Below are 10,792 nucleotides of genomic sequence, written 5' to 3'. Positions count from 1 at the left end.
ATGAACTTGATCCACACAAACTTCAAAATATGTTTCAAATGAGTCTGAATATCCAGCATATGTGATATCCACGGAAATAACCCTAAAAGCCCTATTTAGCTCTAAAGACGTCACTGTGTTTTCAAATTTAAAGACTATTTACTTATACCAACAAAGTAATTTTTTGCACTGCTTCCTTTTCTGAGTTACAGAAACTCTGAAAGAACCCTGGAGCTGCTGACAGTGTGTGTCATCCATCAGCCAGGTGCAACTGCCACCTGAAGGATCAGCTTCAAAGCTCCCATATTTCATATTTTAATAGTTGGCTCTGGTTCTGCTAGAGTGCCAGAGACTCAACATTCACCCTCAGACTCTCACTGCAGACCAGCCACTGAGGTTTCCTTCAGAGCTCTGGTCACCTCCAGCACACAGATCTCTGCAATGTGCCCATCTCTCTCCTCCTGGAAAACTCCCCTGGCCTTTCGGCAAAGTCCCAGTGCCCAACGCAAGCGCTGACAAAAGTTATAAAGAGCTGCTCTCAACTTTGATGGTTTTCTCTGAACTTCAAGGCACATTCAGTGAAAGGGACACAGTTCCTTCTGTGAAAATAAGTTTTGCACACTCACAAAGCAGTAGGATCATCAAGTATTTTCCCTTCATCTGCAAAGTGATAAATAGTTTTTTAGCCTTTAGCTGTTTAGAGTAAAATAAAACAACAGGACCACAATACTACTATGTTCTGTTCTTTAAGTAATTCTGTTTTTCATTATTTTAAATCATATTATATTGTATTTTATGCCCCTTTCTGGGAAGAAAAAAAAAAAAAAAAGATAACTAAATAAGATTTCAAAACCATTTAAATATATCGAAGTACTTTACAAATAAGACTTACATGTTCACTTTCTATGACATGATTAGGAATCTTTCTATAAAAGCCCTAAGTTCTGGAACTGTAATTGTATCATGCCTTTCAAACCAGGTACTTAATCTGACACATTAGAATCCATATTTTATAGTTCTACATTGCCCCAGAAAGGGGCACGGAGGGATAGAAATCAAAAACCCAAACTTACAGCTTCATGGTTATTTTAAGTCAAAAATGTACCACGTTCTAAAAGTAACCAGAGAGGCTACAGCAGGAACAAAAGAAAAAAAAAAAATAAAATTCAGGTACAGAACTTGAATTAGCTTTTATGAAATTTTTTCATAGTCTTTTCAGGCTTTTTCAGGTCTCTTCCAACCTAGTCATTGATTCTGTGATTCTATTAAAGCCATCTTGGATGAGAACCCATAGGGTTTATACCAGCTCATTTTATGAAACCCAAGCATACTATTTAACCAGCATCTTACAAACCTATTCAAAATGGAGTTCTCTGAATTACTTAAGCAATTCAACCACTGATATAATTAATTTTGATGTAAATCTCTCTCAGGGGCTTTAATGAGCCGAGTCAGGAAAATCCAAATTAAATTAAAGAAACATACACTAGACCTCAGAAGCTCGTAAGTTATGATGTTAACAGTATTTCCCCAACACTACCTAGAAATAGCATATTAATAATAAAGTTTAAAATGCAGTTAGTTAGTTCTTTAAGAAACATAGAAATTATTCAAGAAGTCCTAAAAATATTTTTGAAATATTTAGTTAAAATTAAGATTCAAGGACAATTAGACACAATTGTTTTGCTTCTACATTATGCACCTACCTCCCCTACTGTTCTGGAATCAGCACACAACAAAATTGAGTCCTAAAGTTCTAGAGGGAGAAATGAGAACACTCATTTCCAGACCTCCTTGACTCCACAGATGAAGTTCAACACTTCTTGTATAGGGCCAGCATGCTGATGGCTATCCCAGCCTCCTCCACTGCAGGCTTCTTGGAGCAGGAAAGAGGGCCAGCTTAAGAACCTAGCAAAGCAGCACCTAGCCCAAAAAAAGTTGTGACTACAAACAGTGTTACTGCATGAAAGCAAACTGAAGGAAAGCAGAGTAAAAGGCAGAACTGAGTGCAAAGACACTATAATCAGTTTCCACAACCAGTTACAATTGCTTCTTTTTCCCCCCAAACCTTACGCATGATAAATAAAAAAGCAAGATAAGTAAGGCATCACTGGTCCAGTCTATAATCAGGGTGACCTAATGTCATGGTTTTAAAGCATTAGCTAAAAAAAAATCACTAGAAAACCTACTAATTTCTTCCTGTGAGATATGGATTAGAAAAAGGGCAAAACAGGCTTAAAACTTAAAAGAAACAAAGAAAGTTTATTAACAAAAACTACAAGAATAAGAAACCAGAATAAAAGCTTCCAGGAACTGTTGTCATGTGCCTCAGGGAGACAAAGAGTTACTTTTCAGATAAGCATTGTCCCACCCCAAACCCCTTGTGAAAGGCGGCCCAGGAGTTCTGATTGGGTTTGAGTCCCTGGGGGGTTTCTCCCTTGTTGTGTTTCTAGTGGTCCCTGACCCTGAACTCCACCCTCAAAGGTGGAGACCCTCAAGAGTTCTGTCCCTCAAAAACCCCTGCTCAGCCTCTGTTTGGGGCTCTCTGTTCTGGATCTGAGTTTGTTCCCATGCTGAATAAATGGTTTCATGAACAAAGGCCTGTCTCGTTGGTGTTCCATGCTGGTCCCCAGAACCTTGCAGCTTCCTTGGACAAGATCCTGAGGTTGTGGACTACAACAAATGGTGAGAGAATGCGGGCATCCAGTGAAGCACCAGGAGAACAGCAGGATCCAGCTCCATGGACACTCCGTAAGTACCCGGCTGATGGCTTGAGAGCCGGCGAGACCCCCACCTAAGAAAGGAGGACTCAAGAGTACCTGGCAGGAAGGCTGGGTTGAGAGTGCCTCGGGCATGGGGGAAAAAGGGCTTACGGAGGTGGGGGAGCAGAGAGACCAGACACTGGGACAAACATCTAATATCACCCAACAAGACATGTTATGGATGATATTAACATAATGGACGGTATGGCTCTTATGGTGGACCGTTTTTCATCTTCTGTGAAGTTCCTAATTTTTTTTGGTGTATATCTCCCTGTATCTTCCCCTCTCCTATGTTCCTAAGGGCAAGACAAAGGGTGAAAAATGCCAAGATAGCTCAGGATTGCTGCCGACTCCCCATCACCCTGTGTCCTTCTGCCATCCCATCCCCTGTTTTCCTGAAGGCAAGCAAGGGATGGAGAACATCCAGAGTGATGCAGGTCTGCTGCCGTCTGCCCGCCGTTCCGTGTCCTCCTTCACCCCCTGTCTTTCCATATTCCCCGTTCCCGGTCCAGGAAAGTCCGTCCCGGACCGGCCCCCCCCATCCCAAGATGACGCCAGCCACACGGTCTGGGATCTCTTGTTTCCCACCTTGCTCCTTCTTTTCCGGCCCTGAACCTTCCCTTCCCCCAGTGACTCCTGCTTCGCTCCCACCCCTTTGTTCGGCTGCTCCACCCCTGGGGGCTCTGCCTTTTCCACTGTGGGCAACACCCCCTCCGCGGAAATCGAAACTGTAACTGAGCTCCGAAAGCCAGCATTTCACCAAAAACATCTAAAGTGGCGATGCCTGCACCCACGGGACTAGAGCCGAAGCTGGAGATCTAAGAACTCTGCTCCTCATGAGAGGACATCTAAGAGCTGCACCCTTTCTAAAAGAAAATCCAGAACTGGAAGGGACTGAATTAAAAAACCGTTATGTTTGTGTTAAGTACTGTCACTGTTTAATTTGCCCAGCTGTTGTCCGAGATTTAAGTGTTTGTTTTTAATTTTGATTTTTTGTTTGTTAATGTGTTTTGTTATTGAGTTTTTAGTGTCCCTGACCCTGAACTCCACCCTCAAAGGTGGAGACCCTCAAGAGTTCTGTCCCTCAAAAACCCCTGCTCAGCCTCTGTTTGGGGCTCTCTGTTCTGGATCTGAGTTTGTTCCCATGCTGAATAAATGGTTTCATGAACAAAGGCCTGTCTCGTTGGTGTTCCATGCTGGTCCCCAGAACCCTGCGGCTTCCCTGGACAAGATCCTGAGGTTGCGGACTGCAACAAGAAACCCTTTTTCCCCCATTACCCAACCATTCTCTTGTTCACATGACAACATAGAGACAAAAAAACCTGGTGGTTAAAACAGTCTTAATTTTGTTATAGTCTCTTTATCAGTCTTTGTACAGAAAAATAAGTTTAGTTCTGCTAATTTATGGAGTTTTTCACAAGAAAACCATTTTCTTCATGGCTTTCTATTTCTCTGATGTCAGCTGCCCAGAAATTCTGTCATCAGTCCTCTCCTCCCATTTCACACTACTCTGAGGTAGGTTTTTGGGCCATGAAGTCAAGGGGTGTCATTTTAAGGATGAGTTATTCAAAGGCAAAAGTTCCCTTTATCTGTCTCTGTGAGCATCTCTGGAAACACAAATTTTCTTTTTGCTTCTTAAGGGCTATAAATCTTCAACAATCACTTTTCTTTTTCTGTTCCAGCATCCATAAGATCACAACTACTGCACTATTTGCTTAAATCCACATTTTGAAATATTTCATTCCCCCCAATATACTCTGTCATGAATTAAAGGAGTTTTTTCAGAACACTATTGTTCACCTCCATAGCTTTAACAGAAAAATATTTCAACTTATTAAAGCATCTCCTTATTTCTCTCTCTATCTTAAGTTTAATTGCTTTCTTCACTGTTTTTGATAGTTTATGTTGTCTCTTTACCTTGATCACTCTCTCTTGCCTTCTTCCTGGAAAAAGGATTAAATCTGCAAGTCTCATCTGGGTAGCAAAAGAGTTGAAGTCTTGCTCAAGCCGCAGGTGTTCATGGTGCCGGGTTCCAGCTCAGCGGCGCTTAGAGCCAGGGACCCTCTGGAAGCTTCCCAGGAGGCTGCAGCCGAGCCCGGCCTGGGCCCGGGAGGAGCCGCGCAGGCCCCATCTCCTGGCTCGGGAACTGCAGCAGGCCCAGCCCAGCCCAGCCCGGGCCGCACGGCCTGGCCAGGAGCCAGGGGGCCAGCTGGAGTTCTGCTACCTTTTACAGCCAGAAACAAAGAGACAAAGAAATTCTCGGGCTTTGGTCTTAAGGTGATGTTCACGGGTTCATCCCACTTTTCAATGCTCAAAATTACCGTCAATTCTCAGAAGTGGCCAGTTATTGGCCAGGAGAAAAACTCCTGTCAGCCTCCAGCAGCCTAAACTTCCTTAAGTGTATTTTTCTTTGTTACTTAAATGCTAATCTATCACACCTAACATATACAAATGCAGAATTAATAAACAAAATGGTTTCAAATCTATCTCATATTTATAAAGAATGCTTATTCCACCCAAACAGAGTCTCCACATGACCAAGAACAAGGTCTATAAAACTATACCATGTTTCAGAAGACAGGCCAGACCCAGGAACATTAAAAATTTGGTTAATTCTATTTTATCAGAGCCGCATGATAGATGGCACTTTTATGCTGTAACCTAATAAAATATCCTCTTTTGTCTCTCCCACTAGAAGAATATTATACTTTAAACTAGATCTAATTAAAAATAGCAGGGAACGAGGTTTGTATCAAAGAGTAGTCTCTGCGCAGATGGTGTTCCCCACACAACACCAGACTGTACCTACAGCTGAGAAGAGGTCCCCATGCCTGGCAGCTTCCCACTCATGCCCTCAGGACGGAGGTGATTAATGGACTCTGTCTAATGGTAAAGTAAATGAATAAGCAACGCTAAGTTCCTCATCTGAAACACCAGAAAGTTTGGTTTCAAACAGGTGTCCAGGCTTCAGAAAGCTCTGCACAGAACAATGCCACTAGCATTTCTCAAAAGCCCTCAGCCCTTTGGCAGGCCAGCGGGAAGAGCACCCTGCGCATCGCGTCCTTCCAGGCTCTGTCTGCGAGACCACAGTGAAGACCCTGCCTAGAGAGGGTTGGGAATGCCAGCCTGCATCAATGTGGAGCACACACCGTGCCAGCCTACACAGCTCCCATGGGGGCACAGAGGCTGCAGGAGACTTGCAGCTAGTTCAGAGCAAGATCAGCATGGCACTGACAAGAAGAAACAAGATTTGCAGGGAAGGAACTGGCAGCATTGTACACTCCTTGCAGCAACAACTCCCTTCTGCAGCTCCCAGGATGAGGGGATTCAAAAGGCACGTGGCACAGGAGACCCCGGGGCAAGGCCCTTCTTCACCAGTCACCTGGAGGACACAAACATGTATGATTCCCCTGTGTGGAAGCAAAGGCTGCCTGAGCTGAAAGTTTGATTTTCTGAGTAACATGTCTCTTATGTAGTCCTTCCTTTCTGAAACACTAAGGAAAATACTCCACAGCAAAATAAAAGCCAGAGAGCTGAATAGCATATACTTACCCTTTCAGGAAATACCTAACTTGTTAAGACAGGTTGTTAGAGGTTGTTAAGATAGGTTGTTAGAGGGTTAAACAGATGGAAAACCAGACTATGAAAGTCCACATATTAAGCAGTTTTGAAAATTTGAACTTAAAAGGACCCTTGAAATCTTCAAAAATGAAGATTCAGTAGTAAAGTAATCCTGCTAGCTTTGCTGTAAAATATTCCCCATAAAAACAACAGTCACACTGAAAGCCATGTAGCAAGTGGAAATCTATGTCTATTGAGGGCAAATACTACTACAGGTCTGAACAGAAAGACCTAAATAAATATCTTACATTTACAGGATGGGATTTTTAATACAGGTGAATAACATGAGGGTAAATCTTAACAGTAGTCTATTTCTACCCTGCAATTCCGCAAAATAATTTCATTAAAGTAGTAGCCTGGAAAAAAACATTGTGTTTTCTTTCCTTGCTTCCTGTCTCTCTGTACTGGCACAAGGGACATGGATGTGGTACACAGTGACATTCAGGGCTTTCAATACTTTCCTTATCACTGATTATCTTCCAGGTATGAGGAACGAGCACAGGTCTTCAACTTCACCATCCCCCAAAATTTCCTTGCTATTTTTATCTCCAAGCTGAGATCCAAGTAGTCTTAGTCCCTACGATCTACTTATTTCCAACCCTGCAATTAGCAACGTGTACCTTGCTGCAGATTTTGCCAATGCTAGTAGAAGCTGTGACACTGAGCGGGAACGACAATCAAAGCAAAAAAAAACAGTCATTCTAATTTTTTTCCACATTTCTGTGACACTGAAAAAATACTTTTGCATGTATCATTATATCATTAGTTTCCATCACATGCATAAGCCAGTATGTGAGGTTACTTCTTTATTACAGGAAACACTTTCATATAAGAAAGGATAGAAAACAGCAAAACAGAAATAATAAAATATAAAAATATAGTTATAAATTACAACAAAGTCTGCTCAATTTGTAGCAAATAATTCTTCAGATAAGCAAAAAATAATCCTGAGGACAAACACACTGTGTATTTCATACACTGAAATCTCTTGATTTGGAGCATGCAATTTCTGCCCTCCCTCTCCCCAACGGAACAATTTGATATTTCAGTCCTAAAGTAATAATACACACAAACAGCTTCATTTACTTGGAGAAAACTGATGAGCCTTCATCTATAGTCAAGCTCTTTAGTGCTCAGATCTGACACAGGAGTCTACTTAAAGCTCAACAGGAGTTTGTGAATAGCTCTTCGTGTGACATTCTAGCTCTAAAAAAATAATTTGCTTTTGGTTTTATACTGTTTCCACCTCACAGATGAAGTTAGCAAGAATCTAAGCAGCCATCCTGTTCCAGAACAAACATGTTTAAAGGTAAGCAAGAACCAGGAATACCTGCATGTGTGGAGAAGCCCCCTGCACTTTTTACAAGGGAAATGTCAAAAAAAATTCAGCTACTTCTAAATTTCTGAAAGTATAATACCTAAAGAAAACCCATCTTTCACTGAATTGGGCATTTTAACACAGTCCACACCTTTTCACAAGTTTTTGTTTTTCTTTTGCTTTAAAATGCGTAAGACTACTAAAATACAAGGAAGTTTTTCAAATCTTGTATTGTTCTAGGTATACTATCCTATTGTGACAGTTAAGCAGTCAGGAATCTCAAAACAAATGTTGGGAGTTTTCAGTATGGCACTTCAAGCAAGCCAAATGGAAATCCCATTGATGAAGAGTAGGCAAACAGTCCATCTGCATATATCCATCCTTCTTAGTAGAATTATTTCAGCTGTCAGATAAAATGGCATGAATAAAAAGTCTGGAAATAGAAATCCGATGTATTCATTGTGATAAACAATCAAAGATAGCAATGTTTCTGTGAGACAACTTTGTAAATTATTAATACATATTGCCTCCCCTTTTTATTACTCCCTCTTCCTAGAAATAATAAGTCCAGTTATTTTGTTAAAAAGAAAGTATTTCATTTCATAATTCAGATACTTCTTTATCTGCTGAAATGTTATTTGCCAATTACTAACACCCCTACCCACCACTGATTCTGGTATTAACAGGCATTTTTAATATAGTAAGCAGCAACTATTTTTTCATCTTAAAATATGGGCTGCACTAAAATACAAAACATGTGCCACCTAAATATATCTTTCAGATAAAGAATAGATTTTAATCTCAGTGTAGTGATTTAATAACAGAAAATTGCCAAGAAATCCAGGGTGAAAGCAGTATTTTATACAAAAGGCAAATGAAAAGTAGATGAGTGCAAGATAACCATGAAATGTTTGCAAGTCCAAAGGAAAAAAAATACCTTTTTTTCAAGGACTGTTGCCCTTAATTTAGATATAATTTGACACATTGAACTCTGTGTGTCTCTAAAAGAACAAAACAGGAAACAACCACATCCCACTCGATACACTTGAATGAGTCTTATTAAGTTGAATGATGTTTGCTTCAGGCCATAAACAGCAATACAATATTCATCAAAGCTCACCAAATTAAACTTTTCTCCTACTTGCTTAACTCTAGCCCAGCTGATTTCCCCTAAAAGTAAATCGATTTTGCACTGACAAACATAAGAGCTGATAAAAGGGTTTGCTGACGAACCAAACCAAAGAAACCAGCAAAAGCCACTCCATAGCATCAGAGTATTCAGTTCATGTAAATTTATAGAAACGACATTTATAGAGAAAAGTAAACTACTTCATAAGCCAGTACAAATATTCTTAGAAAAGAAGGACACATCTGGACACATCAATCCTTCCCACATCAGTCTCCCACTAACATAAATGTGTATTCTAATTTTAATGAGTTGCATGAATACTAGACCTTTGGAGGTGATGCATTAGCACAGGGTCTTATCTATCTGTTCTCTCTGCTCAACAAAACAACTACGATGTCTCTTGCAGCTACTGGATTAGCCAGGACTCCCTCATCTCAGGGTCTACCGGGATGACACCTGAAGCAGCAAACTGCAAAACATGGGCAGGTGGTTTCAGCACACCGTGACAGGAGGGAAAATGGTCCACACACCTTCCAATGTTGGTGTAAAACCATGGCCTCCAGAATTCAGTAATGTCTGGAGGCCTTACATGAGCAACAACTTCAGCCACCCACAGAAAAGGTTTTTCTCTCAAGTTTGTAAGTCTGTTGGTCTACATTTATGGAAAACATGTAACTAAGGCAATTTCAAAGCAAGATTTTTAGTGTTCAAATGCTTGGCAGAAGCCAACTGTCTTTGCATGTACCATTGCCTGGTTATTGCTTGATGCTCTTAATGGAGTGAGAAGTGACAGAAATAATGCAGCAATAAAAACCCCACAGGTTAATGTTTTATTTTGGGTTAGCACAAGGGGGAGAAGTACAGGATTACTGCTCATTATATAGTACCAGTACAGCGTTGCTATGAAAGAACAGGGTTCAACAAAGGAATGATACATTCTCCAAAAATAGTTCATGGGTACTTTTTACTGTAAGGATATGCTTCCTACAGCACCTAACAGAAGAACTGCACTATAATTTAGATTATTATTCTATACTTTAATAGACTCTCTTACCCATCTGCCAAAATATGCAGATAAATGATTTTTTTTAAAAATTGCTTCCAGAACAGCAGTAAGATTTGACCCTTCTCACACAGAAACTAAAAGTACAACACATGAACAACAAAAAAGCACTTCTGAAGTAAGTGTTGCTAGCAGAAAAACACAACAGATGCAGATACCATTTAGAAATGGTCCATATGATCCACAATGTGATTTTCTATATTAAAGTACAGTTTTATACCAATTCTGCAGAGAAGTATGATTTGTAATAGCAGTTAATTTTTTTCAGTTTGCTCATATTTCAAAATGTTCCACTAAAAATCACAGCTCCTAAGTTTATAGTTGACTGGGGATGAAAAATTCAGTGGGAGTTATGTGTCATTAATATCACAATAAAAAGGACATGCATTAATATGTCTAATTATTGAAAATGTTTATATTAAACCAATGTTTTTTTGGTTTCTCTACAAAGAAAATTATATGCTGAGAGCTGTAAAACAAAGGCTGAAATCCACAATTACTCAACAATAAATACCCCATCAGGTGCAAGGGTGGTGAAAAGCATCCAGAACCTTCACATCCGTAGAAAAATAGCAAGAAATTATCCTTAGCTTGTGCAAGATGATAGAATGCAATTCCCATTATACTTCCCCAGACACAGGTTGCATCAATCCACTGTTCAAGAGCCCTTCAAAAGTTCTTCCGAGCTTAGATGAAATTAAAACTGAAACCAACAAGGCGAGCCAAACACGATGAGGTCCACAGAGCCTGGTAACCACTCGGAGAGTTTGCTTACTAGCCAGTTAAAGCTGGCAAACACTGACCTGAGGGGCATTCAAGAAAACAAATAGTTTAGATTATGTTATATGTAAAGCACTAAATATGATACCTTGACTTGCTCTTCCATTATCATTCTCCCTACTGGCCATTTATTACACCCT

The 10,792-nt window shown here is 40.3% G+C and overlaps 1 long non-coding RNA gene across 1 annotated transcript; it reads left to right on the top strand.

Annotated features, from left to right (window-relative positions):
• The first annotated feature begins 4,826 nt into the window (after window positions 1-4,826).
• Window positions 4,827-10,353, top strand: LOC147655966 (uncharacterized). Its single transcript, XR_015279478.1, has 2 exons — window positions 4,827-7,671; window positions 9,216-10,353. It is a non-coding gene; the product is annotated as an uncharacterized LOC147655966 (long non-coding RNA).
• Window positions 10,354-10,792: the final 439 nt, after the last annotated feature.

This window comes from Cyanistes caeruleus, chromosome 1 (genome assembly GCF_971803275.1).
Source record: "Cyanistes caeruleus chromosome 1, bCyaCae1.hap1.1, whole genome shotgun sequence".
NCBI classification, from domain to species: domain Eukaryota; kingdom Metazoa; phylum Chordata; class Aves; order Passeriformes; family Paridae; genus Cyanistes; species Cyanistes caeruleus.
This window is presented reverse-complemented; position numbering and strand designations above follow the sequence as displayed.